The following is a 16,050-nucleotide window of genomic DNA, read 5'->3' on the forward strand; positions in this document are numbered from 1 at the left end:
GCAGCCATGGTGGTAAATTTCTTGCCGATAGAGTCCAACCGGCGTCCTTTTTGGTCCGTAGGGGAGGTTAACAGAGTGGCCGGATTCCTTGAACGTTTCTGGGCAGCCTGCGTTACAAATGAGTCCGCCTTAGGGTGAGAAACAAGGCATGTTGGAGAGTCTGCAAGCGCTTTGTACTTTTTGTCCAAACGTGGCAACACAGCTGGGATGGAATTTGGTCGTGCCATAAGTTTAAGGCCTTCTTGCCAAATAAAATCAATAATTGGGATGGTATGGGTTTGTTTGAGAGGCTGATCCTTGAAATTATAGAGGAAGCAATCCGTTTGCTGCATCTCTAAGGTTAAATGGAAACGTTTAGCAGCACGCACCATTAAATTATGAAAGCTTCCAATGTCCACCGGCGGGGAAGGCAAAGGCGAAGTCAGTGGCGTAGATGGCGTTTGGGCTCTATAATCATCCCAATGCGCGAGGATGTTATCAACATCCTGATCAATGTCCTGGTGCACATCAGCATCATCATCTGTATCTGGCTGCGGATGAATCGGCGACTGCGGTGTCTCCACATGTATGGGTATTCGCGCCGCAGGTTGAGGAGTTGGTGAAGAAGGCGCAGATGGAGGGAACCTGCGATTATAATCATCTAACATATTCTGCAGGTTGGTCACCAAAGAAGACGGTATTTGAGTCATGCGTTCCTCATGAGGTGCCTCAAAGCGAGCATCATGGACAGGAAAGAGAGCACACCCTTCCTCCTCATACTCTTCATCATCTTCTTGGCACTTTATATTGAGTTCAGATGGACTGGATGCAGGACGAAAACGTCATTCACATAGGAACCGTCATCAGAATCGTCTTCTGCAGACTCAAATAATCGCGTTGGAAGAGTTTCAGGCATAGGACTCAAAGGAACTGGGCGTTTGACCACTGAAGCTGTGACAACCGTGAAAGTAGTTGCAGTAGCGAGTGAATGGTGTGTTGTCGACGGTCCCGTCTACGAGGTGGCAGTGGAAACAGATGTAGATGGCAATGGAGCCGTCGACGGAGATAATATCTTCTCCTTTGTCTTCAATGACGTAGATTTGCGTGCCGTCGACGGAGTCGTCGACGAAGAGGAAGACGTCGACATGGATATCGCCGTCGACGAGACAGTCGTCGACGAAGGTGGAATCGTCAGCGTAGACGGCACCGTCGACGAGGATGTCGCCGTCGAGGAACTGGTAACCATCGACGAGGGTGCAGCCGTCAACGAGGTTTTGGCCGTCGACGTGGTTTTGGCCGTCGGCGGTGTCTTGGCAGTCGACGAGGTCTTGGCTGTCGACGAAGTCTTGGCCGTCGACGAAGATGTGGTCGTCAACGAAGATGTGGCCGTCGACGATGGACGCGTCGACGGGGCCTTCGACGATGAATGCTTCTTAGCCACAGGCGTCGACGAGGCAGGTTTAATGGCCGTCGACGATATCTTAAGAATAGAGGTAATAGGCCTCGCCTCTGGGAGCATCAACGACGAGGTAGACGTCGTCATCGTCGTAGACATCGAACATGTTGTCGTCAACGTTGGTACAGCGTCGAAGGGTCTCGTAGTCGTCGACGGACGTGTCAACGGTCCCGTCGATGAGCTGGCGCCCGTTTTAGATGATGAGGGCACAGCCTGGGATTGCGACGCCAGAGAACCAGGTACCGTAGGCGTGGAGGTTAGCAAATCCCGTGGGGAGACAGATTTAGAAGCGTCGACGAGCTTCTTTCTCTTCAGGAAAGGAGAAGGCATTTCAGTCTCTGACCCACGCTTGAGAGAGGCTTTTGAATGGAAAGAAGACACGCTTTCCATGTCTGAAACAGGATCTTCGGAAGTCTTCAACTTCTGTAGCCACAGAAGGAGACAGGCTTCTCTATCCTTTAAAGTCTTTGAGGAGAAGGTCCTGCAAAACTTGCAGTTTTTTACTTCATGGTCCGGATAAAGACAGTAAATACACTTACTGTGAGGATCTTCATGAAAAAGGCGAAGTTTTCCACAGGATGAACAAGGTCTAAATAAAGATTTTTTAGTTGTAGACATCTTGACAGTTGAAAGAGCAAAAGAGTTGAAGAAAACTGAGCAGAGCTCAGGGAGACTCCCTTCACACGACGTGCGGTAGAAAATCTGAGGGCTTGAGCTTCTGAGGAGAAGGTTCTAGAGGGTGCTGTTGCCTGATTGGCTGGAATGTGGACTATTATAATGACTATGATATGTTACTAAAGTGAATTCTCCCTTTAAGGCTTCTATGGGCCTTTTCAGTTCTATGGTACTTTTAACTTTACGTTATATATTTTTTATCTGTATTACATTTCTTATGTATATGTATATTTATATAATTTTTCTATATGTATATATATATATATATATATTACTACTATTTTATGTACTGTGGGACTCCCACTTCGACGACGGGGAATATTCAAGCATGTGAATCTATGAAAGAAACCCCTAATACTAGAGAACTGTTGAATCCAGTAAAGTCTTTTTTTTCAGGGGTAGAGACTTTGGGTACAAGAGTCCCTTTCCTGCCGGTGGTTCGAGGAAGGGGTCATGACCAACCCCTCAAACAGCATGACTATGTACAGGAGTTTCCAGTGTGGGGATGTCAGCTTTTGTCCCGGACATATGGGCAGTGAATGTGGTGACGGAAGGGTACCGTCTAAAGTTCTCAGAGACCAGTCTTCTTGTCACAAGCCAAGTCCCACCACTATTTCCTAGTCCTTCCATTTGGTTTGACTTCTGCCCCAAGAGTTTTTACAAAGCTCTTAGTTCTGCTGGTGCGTATGCTGCATAATCAAGGTATTCACTTCTACCCTTATCTCGATGACTGATCAAGCACTTCTTCTTTTTCCAAGATCTACTGAACCCAGTAGTGTTACACCTGTCAACTCTCCATGTTGGGAAAAACAAAGTTTTTCTTGTAAAACCCTCACCTACCAGGATTACCCCTTGGTGGCATGCTTCATCATCAGGTCCTTCCTGATCCGCTACGGATCGGGGCATGCTGTGACCTACGGACCATGTGGGAGCACTCATTGGTCTTTATATGATGATAAAGAAGATGTTATGAGTGGGAGAAGTGGAGGAGAGTATTGTGCTATATTGTAGTCTAGCCAGCCAAGAATCACATGCATAGTGTAGATAGATCCCACCACTCCACCTCCAGCCTAGTGTAACCCTGGCCCGTCCCATACCCACGGTACAATCAAAAATAAAACTATTAAGAAGCGGGGTTTAAACCCATTTTATTATCGTTTTATTTTTACATTTTTTAAACTGCTGGCGGGGGGATGACGCTCCTCTGCCATAGCGGAGGAGCCGCCTCTATTTCTGAGGAGCCTTCATGTTCATCATTAAGAAGTTCCATAGTAATTGTGCTGTTCCTGAACATGTAGGCGCCATGAGTGCTCCTATGTCAGTGATAGTCTAGCGTGCATCATGATGATCAGCACATTGTCCACTTCTTTCTCACATATGTGTTGTGTGGTTGGTGGAGTTCTTACTGACTACTGCACTAGAGAAGTGTGTCCCGAGGACGAGTCTGGCTCTGGCGTTCTGGATGGTTTGGAGTTTGTGTAGAAGGGTTCTGTTGATTCCGGCGTATAGGGCGTTTCCGTAGTCCAGTCTGTTGGTTAACGTGTAGATGACGGCCCTTCTGCAGTCGGGGGGGAACCATTTGAAGGTCTTCTGGAGGATGCGCAGGCAGTTGAAACTGGTGGAAGCGACGGCGTTTATCTGGCGGCTCATGGAGAGGGAGGAGTTGAGGATGATGCCGGGCATTCGTGCATGGTCAGTAGGGGTGGGTGGATTCCCGAGGGCTGAGGGCCACCAGGTGTTGTCCCAGGTAGAGGTAAAGGGTCGGAGGATGAGGACCTCGGTCTTCTCTGAGTTGAGCTTCAAACAGCTGTCTTTCATCCAGGCTGCCATGTTCCTCATTCCTTACTGGAAACATAGTCTTGTGTCTTCGGGATTCTTTGTGAGTGAGAGGCTGAGCTGGGTGTAGTTGGCATAGTATACAATGCTGAGCCCATGCTGTCTGACGATGGCGGCGAGGGGGGGCATGTAGATGTTGAACAGCAAGGGGCTTAGCGATGATCCTTGTGGTACTCCGCAGTTGATATCGGTGGGTTCCGAGAGGAAGGGAGGGAGTCTGATCCTCAGGGTTCTGTCGAAGAGAAAGGATTGGATCCAGTCGAGGGCGGCTTCTTGTATCCCCACATTGTGAAGTCTGGCTGCAAGCGTGCGGTGTGAAACGGTGTTGAAGGCTGCGGAGAGGTCTAGAAGGATGAGGGCCGCAGTGTATCCCTGGTCGAGTAGGATGCGGATGTCGTCAGAGGCGGCGAGGAGGGCGGTCTCGGTGCTGTGGTTGCTGCGTAATCCAGACTGTGAGGCATCTAGGATGGAGTTCTCTTTGATGAAGGTGGTCAGCTGGGCGTTTACGAGTCTCTCTGCGACTTTGGCCGTAAAGGGGAGCAGAGAGATGGGCAGGGCATTTTTCAGGTCTGTTAGGTCGGCCGTTGGCTTCTTAGGGAGGGGTTTAACTTCCGCCCGCTTCCAGCCATCTGGGAAAAAGCCGGACTTGAAGCAGGCGTTGATGGTCCGTCCTAGTTCGGGTGCGATGGTGGCAGTGGCCCTGTGGAATATGTGCGGTGGGCAGGGGTCTGCTGGGGCTCCTGAGTGGGTTTTCTTCATGGTTGCTGTGAAGTGTTCGACGGTGGTGAGATTCCAGAACATGATGGTAGGCTTGTCGGCAGCGATGGGGGGGGAGGGGTGGTATGTGGGGGTGTCAGGCGTCTGTTCGCTGAAGTTGTCGTAGAGGACCTTAATCTTCAGATGGAAGTAGGAGCTGAGCTTGTCGCACAGAGTTCCTGGGAAGGTGTGACGTCCGTGGCTTCGCTGGGGGGGTTTGCGAACTGCTGTATGACTTTGAACAGTTCCTTGGCATTGTTCATATTGGTCTGGACTTTGTCTCTTATGAAGTTCTGTTTGGTGTTTCTTATGCGCTGGTGGTAATTCTTCAGGGCGCTCCTGTGGTTGTTCCGTGTTTCTGTGGTTTTCTGGCTTCGCCAGGTTTTCTCTAGGCGTCTACAGGAGCGTCTGGCTTCTTTGAGTTCTGTGGTGAACCAGGCGGCCTTCCAAGAGCATTGTTTGGTGTGGTGGCGGAGGTTTGCCAGCTTGTCGGTTCAGCTGGAAATCCAGAGGTGAAATTTTATGGCTGCAGCATTGGTGTTGGTTGTGGCGATGGGGGGGTCTTGGAGGAGGGTGGTGTTGAGTTGTTCCTCTGTGGCCTTGCTCGAATGTGTCATCAGAATGGAAGAAGGTTCCACAACACTCACCACTGACCCCTGCTCCTTTCTTTGCAGGGGTTAACTATTGCAATGCCAATCTTAAGTTCACACTCACAAGTATAGAAGAACTTTCTAGATGTGAAAATCATACTCAATCAAGGCTATCTTCAACAGTAACCTCTATAAGAGGGGTCTCGCTTGTGAGTTACTGTAGCTCTTGAGCTAATTCTAAGAAATTGAAATTATACTGCACTAGTAATATTAGTAGCTGCTATTGTGTTTTATGGAACATAAGTAGCTCTCAATACAGAAAAGGTTGGAGACCCCTGCTCTATAATATGCCTATTGACGAGAACAACCTGATAAAATATGACTTTCCATCTCAGGCCGTTGAAAGAAACTCTCCTATGGCCTATTGTTACATCTCAGTAGAAACTGTAGTAGACTAGAGGACTTTAAGACACAGGGAGAAACCCTGTAGTTTAAACTAAGAGATTACCCGAAAAGATTATTGGGAGATCCTTTAAGAGAGGTAGGAAACAGAGTCGAAAGAGCGCACTTGAATCCACACAAAAACTGAACAGGAACAACTATTGCTCTCTGCAACTACATATAACCCAGCCTCGAATCAGGTGAAGAAGATAATTAATAAAAACTGACACATGCTCAATCAATAAGGGGTTACTGAAATGGGAAAAACCTTAATTTTCTCACAAATTGGGTATTAACCTAAGGGATAGTCGAGTACGTATCAGAGAACAAACAAAATACCAACATTGGACCAGGCACTAACGTTATGGATTTTACCAAGAATGGTAGGCAGCTTCCCCAGTGGACAACGTAGTGTTTGTTATCTCACTAGCAAGCCCTACAAAAAATACAGTTTTGTGCCTAAAGAAAGCATGGAAACTAATTAGACACACTAACTGTAATTCTGCACAGGTGATTTACATGATAACATACCCTTGTGGTATAAAATACATGGGTAAGACCATGTGGAAAACCAAGACCAGGATGTAAACACTACAGCAATTTTAGATGTGCGTGAGCCCAAAATGTCAAGCATTATTTTCCAAGGGCCACACCATGAAATATCTTAAGTGAGTTGTTATTGAACAGTTGAAACCACATGTAAAAAAATTAGCAAGACATTTGTTTGAGAAGGAACAACGCCGGATTTATCAATTGTTAACCAATAGGTAAGATGTAAATGATGACATTGTTAGGAGGTCCTTAAAGAGATAACAATACCCCAGTCGTAGTTGCTCTTACGTGTCTACATTCCGATTCATAACATGATAAGAATATTGGATCTAATACAGGATAGAAGCAATCAATAATCCTCTCCACTTTTAAAGGCTATTAGGATTTTAATAACACTTTGAATGAATGAAAAAAGCTCCCTAGAAACCACTAAACACCGTTGGTTTCACAGTCCTCTAGGGTAGCACGGTGTCCAAACTATTCACATAGTTTTATTATATGCAGGGGCACCCTCAAAATATATTTGGGTGTTTCTTCAAGCACAAAGACATGGAATGGATACAACAATTCGGAGTGTTCATGGACAAGTCATCATGCACGGGAAACACACATCACGTGATACATGATGACATGCTCCCGTCAGTCGGAAGCAGATCAGGAGGACAGGAGGGGCTACAAATAGCCTTTGGCGACGGCCTCGCAACAACATGCAAGGTGTGGAGGCTAAAAATAGGTGCGAAACACAAGTGCAAACCCTTGGAGCAGTAAGTAATGAGGTCATGTTTAGTGAGGGGATAATATTCATCCTAATGTAAGAACAGAGAAAACACATACAGACTGTTTCTTGGGTTCTCTACATTCCAGTGCGTGACAATAAAGCTCGCCTGCCTCCACCAACCCCATGAGACAAAAAGAGCTGATTATACCAGTAAGATGATAGTCAGAATAATAATTTCAAGTGTGTATGGTCTGTTTAGATTGCACTGTGCTAAAATTAAAGATACTTTCACCAATGGATTTTTCATTGAATATTGCCAATGTTTTTTTCCCAACAGTCACTAACGAATAAATCGTTATGGTGGTCTTGGTGAGCAGCAGGGCTCGAGTCGGGGTAACATGCGGGTGGGCGGCACCCCCCCACTTATTTTACCGGAAGCCCACGCGGGTGGACAGCGTCCCCCCACTTATTTTACCAGGAGCTTGATAACTGAAGCAACTGGAGCCACATGTTCACTCTTTGGCCTCTCTGGGGCGAGATGGGAACTCATTCAGAACGCTGCTCACACGCTCGCTTCTCTGATGCAATCGCAGCTAAGGAGTGAGCAAGGGGAGGCAATGAGTCTGATGGTGCAAGCCACCTTTCATGACGTCACTTCCTGTCGAGACGTCAGCGTCCCCCCACTTCTTAGGACTTGTGCCCTTGTGAGCAGTATCGCCCTATAACACAAAAGGGAATGAATAGTTATGAATATATTACCTTTATTGCCTATATATCTCTTTCAAACCCACAGATACCCTGACAAGACAAGACTCAGGAGGGTTTGTATACGTAAGTATGCATGACAGAATGTGTGGCATCATTTTTGATATTTTTTTTTATAATAAAGAGATACCACAGGTCCTGGTGAAAGCCAAATGTATAGCTGCGAATTAAGGTTGCTGAACCATGTTGGAGGACGAGTTAGCAATTCATCTGATCCAATATCTCCAATTTGTTTTTAACTTTGCCAAAGTGCCCTTAAATAAATCGGTAATAAGGGCACATTAGAACAATTTTAACTACTTTAGGATCCCATATAAATGCATCAAAGAGCTCGCTTACTCGGCAAGGTGGAGCTCATCCAGAGACAATAGGTCTTTACACTATAACTCTACGATGAAACATGGCACGACAATCTCAGTGAGTGTGACTTCTAATAAAAAAGAGATGTCCTGATGAATCAAGAGGTTTGGAGAGATCATACATATGTGACCAGGGTGTCCTTCCTATATTCGATCTATTGTACATTTTATTTTCTCATTTATGGCTGTTATGTTTAGGACGTGTGTACTCTTTGGATGCATGAATCTGTCACAAAGACAAAGTGGTATTACTAACTGCCCTTGCATGTTCATTTGTTTTTCTTTTATGTTAAGATCACATTTATTTGGGGATATGTTTTGTTTTGTGTTCACAAAGTTAAGACCTGCGTGTACTAAGGGCCATATGTATCAAGCCGTTTTTGAATCGCAAAGGCCGAAATTCGCAGAATTTCGGCCTTTGCGCCTCGCAAACGGCCGTTTTGCATGTTTTGGAATGTATGAAACATTCCCAAAATAAGGAATTGCATAGTTGTGCGATTCCTTATTTTTCCATAGCATTTAGGGAATCGCAATTTTGCGATTCCTTAAATGCTATGTATGTAGCATTTTTGGCTTGCGAATTTTGGTTAAGAATTCGCAAATTACCACCAACTTGTAGTTGATGGTAACTTGCGAATTCTTCCAAAAATGCACAATTTGGCATTTTTAAAGGTGGCATGTGATGCACACACATGCCCATGTCTTTGAGACACCCCTGCACCCTCGCAATAATTCTCAAATTGCGATAAGCAAATTGCGAATTCGCAATTTGAGATTTATTTTGCATTCATTCCTATGGGCCTTCTGGCCCATAGGAATGCATTGGAAATTATTCCTTAATTGCGAATTCGCAAAACGCGAATTCGCAAATAAGGAAGCTTAAGGAATCGCAAATAAAAAGCGATTTTTTTCATACATACCATTTTGCAATTCCTAAATAGCGATTCCTTAAAATTCGCTATTTAGGAAATGCAAAATAGTTTGGTGATACATATGGCCTTTAGTCTTTCTTAAATATGCAAAAAATAAGTATTTTTGTGAATGATCCACTGCTTCTGCCATTTGACAAAATAAAAATATACACACAAATAGGCTTTCTTAAAGTTGCTACCAATATACTTGTCTTCTGTCTGTGTTCCGCTGCTAATGTCATTTTGTCATATAAATTCATTGATATTTTGCATGAATTGTGGCAATTGGCAGCAGTATGCATATTTACCAATGTTACCTGGAAACATATCCTGAAGGGAAATGTACCCATAAATGTTGCCCCCACTGTCAGTTTCCAAAGTATCTGAGTAATATATGTGCAATGCATATTTGCCTTATTGTAAAATATTAACATATCTAACCACTATTTGTTTTACAACAGCTTACCATTATCTTTCATAAACTTCACCTTTCTTTTTGAAATGCTGTTTCTACTCAGAAAGCAACGACTACCAATGTTTACAGCACACTACATATTGACATCAACATAAAAAAGAAAATATGCGTTCTTTACAACTCTGAAGCATATTACAAATTCCTAAAAACTAAATTATGAACCAAAACTATAAGCTTTTTTATTTTCATTTTATTTGTGATACATCAGATACCTAGTAAAACAGGATGTTCCCTTGGGTGTGGATAGATGAAGTGAGCCAAAGGGTCAAGAGAAAATAATTACAAATTACAAATTAAGTCAAGAATTCTTACAATTTATTGAGAATACAAAAAGTTTTTTTTTTAAAACGAAGAGTGGACCAGAAGGATCCCACTCCACACAACTAAAACCATAAAAAAGTTTTTACATTCAATATTGGCCAGCAAGATTGAAACACAAAAGACAGAAAGGACTGTAAGACATAGAATAATGCAATACTGATTGTATATTCGGACCCGTTTGTAAACACCTAAGCTATGTACACCATAATTTTGTCTATCAGCAAAAGATGTCAAGATCATGAATTATACTTGGTGTAGCGTCGACGCGTTTCGGTGGTATTTCAAAGTTCTATCCACCTTTATCAAGACAATGTTTTGATTTCTGTCAGGGTTCAGGGGTCGATATAATTGCCCTGGGAGTCCGTGTTAGGAAGATATTTTCAGATTCTATGTTATTCGGTATTTGTGTAGAAATTGTTAAAACCGCAAAACAAGTTGAAGCTGCCTATAGAGTGCTCCTGCTAATATAAGCTTTTGCGCATGAAGTATGGGCTATCCAGAATTATTATGCTCCATGTTGTTTTGCTTCTTTTCTTTCTAATTTTAAAACCCAGAGGCGCCGAAGTCTTGTCCTAGCAGTGTCAGCGTTAGTTTCGCTATTTGTCTGCAAAGGACTGCTCGCTTCTCTGTTTATATATAGCCTTAAGGTAGCAGAACCAGAGGCATACACTTCATGTCCTCCTGTTTAGAGATTCTTTTCCTGGTGTATCATGTAGGACTGCCTGCTTCTCTGGTTCCACATAAGATACTACTTTGCAGCCTGTGCCATTGCAGTCATCAACTACAAAATAAAATAATTTCCTTTCATACGTTTTCCTATAAAAGAAATTGAGAAGCATGGGGTGCCTAACTTCTAGTATTGTACAACGTTAGTGCTTAACTATTCATTTTGGGCACAATTTTTTTGTTTGTTTCCTGCTAGTGTTCTGAACGCCGCTCCGTATCTCCAAGCACCGTTTTTTGTTTGTTATTTTACTAGTCTTTCCTGTTTTTCATTTCATTCACTCCCTCCATCATTGGCTGTGCAATGGAAAGGGCAGGGTCAAAGGCTCACAACAGCGGCTGAAAAATCAACTCTCTAACTAATTTATAGTGATAACATAGTTAAATTTGATTGGTTGATAATTCTCATACCGGTCCGCATCTGGGAACATAGGAATGAAGGCTAGCACTTCTCTGCAATCATTGCTTTTATTGTCTAAAACCCTAACATAAGTTCTCACCATGGTGCACCCCAGCTTTGTCCATACTGAAATAAACCAGTCATTCTTTCACTACTACAGGTCACATTCTGCGGTACCAAGTCCCCAGAGCCAGCCAAATTTAAGTCAGGCAAATGGTTAATTTCCTCACCATTTTCATGGTCGGCACATGCGCAATGTGCACATGAAAGCCCATATCAAATCCATGGTTAAAAGTGCCAGCTTTCATTTGAACTACATTAGGAAAATGAAATCTTACATTTCTCAGGCGGACCTTAAACTAGCAATCCAATCATTGGTAATCTTGAGGATTGAATATGGCTGCACTACTTTAGTAGGACTACCCAAACTCTCTACAGCTCCACTAAAAGCATGCCTCAACGCAGCTGCAAGATTGATCTCCGGGTCGAGAAAGTTCGACCATATCTCTCCACACTTCAAAGCATTAAACTGATTACCGTACGAAGCCAGGATTCAACTAAAAATGGCATGCATCACTCACAAAGCGCTTCACTACAATACACCAAGATACCTTGCCCAGAAAATTGTACTATCGGGAGGAAACAGACCAGGTAGGAGTGCCAAGGAGTTAGTGCTGAGACCACCCATCTTCCGGAAGAAGAAAACCTACGAGAGAACTTTCTCAGGAGCAGCACCCAGAATCTGGAACTCTCTTCCACCAAACATTAGAAAAATAACAAACACAGCGTCTTTCAAGAGGGAACTGAAAATATTTCTAATGAGCAAATACCTACCATAGACAAGTCTAATCTTTTAAGCTCCATGTTATACTATTGTAACCTGTTAATTTGTTATCGATCGATACTTAATACGTCATTTAACCAGTATATTTGTATTATACAAAAATGAATCTATCGTACTATACATGACTGTGTCTATTCTACCTCAGCAATGTAAAGCGCTTTGATACCCAAGGGTCTAGTTTGCGCTACAGAAAACTCTCTAAATAAATAAATATTTCACTGAGAAACATGGATGTCATTTTCGAATAAAGTCCTAACATAAAATAGACATACTCTAGTTGGGAACCATTAAAAATTACACAAGTTTAGATATCAGGACATGAAATACATTTGTGATGTGTCTTATCAATCAAGCCTAAAGTGGAAGCATTAGCGTTGAGTTTTATGAGACATTAATATTGTGAGTCAATACAAATATATAGTACAATTGAATAGTAAAAACAAGACCTTTTAATGAGATGGGCAGTTTTGCAGCGGCTAGGGAAGGAGCAAGATGGCCACAACAGTGTATCTCACCTTCCACTATCTTCCTTTTAATCTCCGCCACCTCCTCCACACCTCTGCCTGATGCAGCACATCTCTCCTGCCCAAGGTCTGCCCCTGCCTGCCCGAGCCTCTCCTCCCTTCACCCCTCCCCATAGGCCCCACCTCTACTGTCTTTATGGACTCACAGGCTTGCTTACAGTCTACGGGTGATCGTTGTTTTTAAGCAATGAATGGGAATCCAAACCCCTTGTTGGAACAGGCGGAGCATGAACTGGGGCTGGAAGAAAGTATTGAGAATGGGCCAATGGGTCGATTATTTACAAGTGCACCATAAACTCTCTAGGTGCTCCAGGATTTCTCCCGAAGGTAGTTGATGGTTATCAAACTTTTTTCATTTCATTATTTTAGGTTTTGTGACGCATTGGGTAGTCTGATAATGGCTGCACAGCTATACCCTTATAAAGTCCTAGAGGCGAGACCTATTGACTATGCAAATGCTTGTCTAACTTGGCCTTATAACCAGCATACCCATTCAATGTTTAGCCACTGTCTTGTGTCCTGTAGTACACTTTCATTTCAAACTTCCTGAGAATGAAAGAACACTTGTATACAACACATACTTGTATATACATCACCATTTAGGTGATTTATATACAAGGCTGTATTGTATACCATTTAGGCCCTGATAAGGAGTCAGGGGAGACGAGTCGCTCACTCTGCCTGATAATGAGTTGGCTTGTATTCCCCCCACCTAATTTCAGGGTGTTGGAACATTGGACCCAATTTTACTGGGTGATAATTCCACCTGGTAAAGTCGAAAGAGGTGCATTCCATGCTTTCTCCTACCAGACCTTCTCTGACCCTTCCCTCCCCTACTCCCTACACCCGACTACCTTCACCCTCCTGTGTGGTGATACCTAAACATATCTCTGGACACTGCTACGCTACTCCAGAGGTGACCTCAGGCTTGAGGCTGGCATGTAGCACAATAGATCACCCGATGATAAATGCCACAACGTCTATGTGGGGCGGAGAACCAAGATAAACCGCACAGCACAAAACATAGCGTTTATAAGGGTTATCTAGACAATCTTGCGTAACGTAGTTACAAGTGTCCTTGTCTATTTCTGATAAACGTATCTTACCTGGGGAACTGACTAGACAACAATTCCTCCTCCCTATTTTTGATCAAGAATGCCTTCACCCTCTGCCACAGAAAAGTCCCAGCATATATTTACCACCTGCTTAGAGCAAGTGGTAAATGGATGTGCTAAACGCAGTGGAATTTGGAATTCAGTGTGGTGTTATGAGTGGTAAATCCGGTTATACATGGTAGTCTCCTTACCATTGGATAACTTGTAATTGAACGGCATGGGTGCAGTTTTACAGCACAGTAACGTACATTTTGCATGCAGGTTTACCATCCTGCCAATAAATACCATCTCCTAATCAGGGCATCACAATGCAAATTTCATCTTCTGACTTCTTTTTTAACAAAACCCTTCTGGGACACAGCTTAACACTCCTACTGCAGCATGTTAAACAGAGTGGCCTACTCCCACCTTCATATTGTTGTACCCCAAGACTTTGCTACATTATGGAATACTCTTTGTAGGACAGTTAGGGTATTATAAACACACAAACACACCTAACACCAAACACTCCCTTAGCAAAACAATACACCTATCGGCCTTGCCAATGCGTGCTACATAGGTCATGCCACTTTCCACTTGATGGGTGTTTATGTTTAAAGGAAGACATTAGGGTCGGGCAAAAATACACATCTGTGTCTGCTGATATTCATTATTCCATGTAGTGATAGAGTTTCTGCTGACGTATGCAGTGGTGCAGTGTGCTAGAGGGAAGTGAAACGCATGTGATGTTCGCATTTGGTGAACTGTTACTGAGACAAAGCAGACAGCAGAATATTTGGTTATGTGTATTATTCAGTGCAGTGCCACAGTGAGCTAGAGGGGATACTATGAAGTGATGCAGTGTGCTAGAGGGGATTGAAAGGCATGTGATGTTCGTATTTGGTGCACTGTTACTGAGACGGAGCAGAGAGCAGAATACCTGGTGATGCTTATTTATATTCGGTGCATTGTCACAGTGAGCTAGAGGGGATACTATACTGTGATGCAGTGTGCTAGAGGGGATTGAAACGCATGTTATGTTCGTATGTGGTGCACTGTTACTGAGACGGAGCAGACAGCAGAATACCTGCTGATGTTTATTATTCAGTGCAGTGGCACAGTGAGCTCACGGGTATTCTATGCAGTGATGCAGTGTGCTAGAGATGATTGGAACGCACGGGATGTTCGTATTTGGTGCATTGTTACTGAGACGGAGCAGACAGCAGAATACCTGGTGATGTGTATTATTCAGTGCAGTGGCGCAGTGAGCTCACGCGTATTCTATGCAGTGATGCAGTGTGCTAGAGAGGATTGGAACGCACGGGATGTTCGTATTTGGTGCACTGCTACTGAGACGGAGCAGACAGCAGAATACCTGGTGATGTGTATTATTCAGTGCAGTGGCGCAGTGAGCTCACGCGTATTCTATGCAGTGATGCAGTGTGCTAGAGAGGATTGGGACGCACGGGATGTTCGTATTTGGTGCACTGCTACTGAGATGGAGCAGACAGCAGAATACCTGGTGATGTGTATTATTCAGTGCAGTGGCACAGTGAGCTCACGGGTATTCTATGCAGTAATGCAGTGTGCTAGAGAGGATTGGAACGCACGGGATGTTCGTATTTGGTGCATTGTTACTGAGACGGAGCAGACAGCAGAATACCTGCTGATGTTTATTATTCAGTGCAGTGGCACAGTGAGCTCACGGGTATTCTATGCAGTGATGCAGAGTGCTAGAGAGGATTGGAATGCACGGGATGTTCGTATTTGGTGCATTGTTACTGAGACGGATCAGACAGCAGAATACCTGCTGATGTTTATTATTCAGTGCAGTGGCACAGTGAGCTCACGGGTATTCTATGCAGTGATGCAGTGTGCTAGAGAGGATTGGAACGCACGGGATGTTCGTATTTGGTGCATTGTTACTGAGACGGAGCAGACAGCAGAATACCTGATGATGTTTATTATTCAGTGCAGTGGCACAGTGAGCTCACGGGTATTCTATGCAGTGATGCAGTGTGCTAGAGAGGATTGGAACGCACGGGATGTTCGTATTTGGTGCACTGTTACTGAGACGGAGCAGACAGCAGAATACCTGCTGATGTTTATTATTCAGTGCAGTGTCACAGTGAAGTAGAGGGGATGCTATGCAGTGATGTAGTGTGCTAGAGAGGATTGGAACGCACGGGATGTTCGTATTTGGTGCATTGTTACTGAGATGGAGCAGACAGCAGAATACCTGGTGATGTGTATTATTCAGAGCAGTGTCACAGTGAGCTCACGGGTATTCTATGCAGTAATGCAGTGTGCTAGAGAGGATTGGAACGTACGGGATGTTCGTATTTGGTGCACTGTTACTGAGACGGAGCAGACAGCAGAATACCTGCTGATGTTTATTATTCAGTGCAGTGGCACAGTGAGCTCACGGGTATTCTATGCAGTGATGCAGTGTGCTAGAGAGGATTGGAACGCACGGGATGTTCGTATTTGGTGCACTGTTACTGAGACGGAGCAGACAGCAGAATACCTGCTGATGTTTATTATTCAGTGCAGTGGCACAGTGAGCTCACGGGTATTCTATGCAGTGATGCAGTGTGCTAGAGAGGATTGGAACGCACGGGATGTTCGTAT

The 16,050-nt window shown here is 44.0% G+C and overlaps 1 protein-coding gene across 6 annotated transcripts in view; it reads right to left on the reverse strand.

The window, feature by feature from the left end:
• The window catches only part of LOC144770588 (voltage-gated potassium channel KCNC1-like), a 1,394,341-nt gene that overhangs the window by 467,737 nt on the left and 910,554 nt on the right, over positions 1 to 16,050 (reverse strand). The window lies entirely within an intron of this gene.

This window comes from Lissotriton helveticus, chromosome 7 (assembly GCF_964261635.1).
Source record: "Lissotriton helveticus chromosome 7, aLisHel1.1, whole genome shotgun sequence".
Taxonomy (NCBI): Eukaryota; Metazoa; Chordata; class Amphibia; order Caudata; family Salamandridae; genus Lissotriton; species Lissotriton helveticus.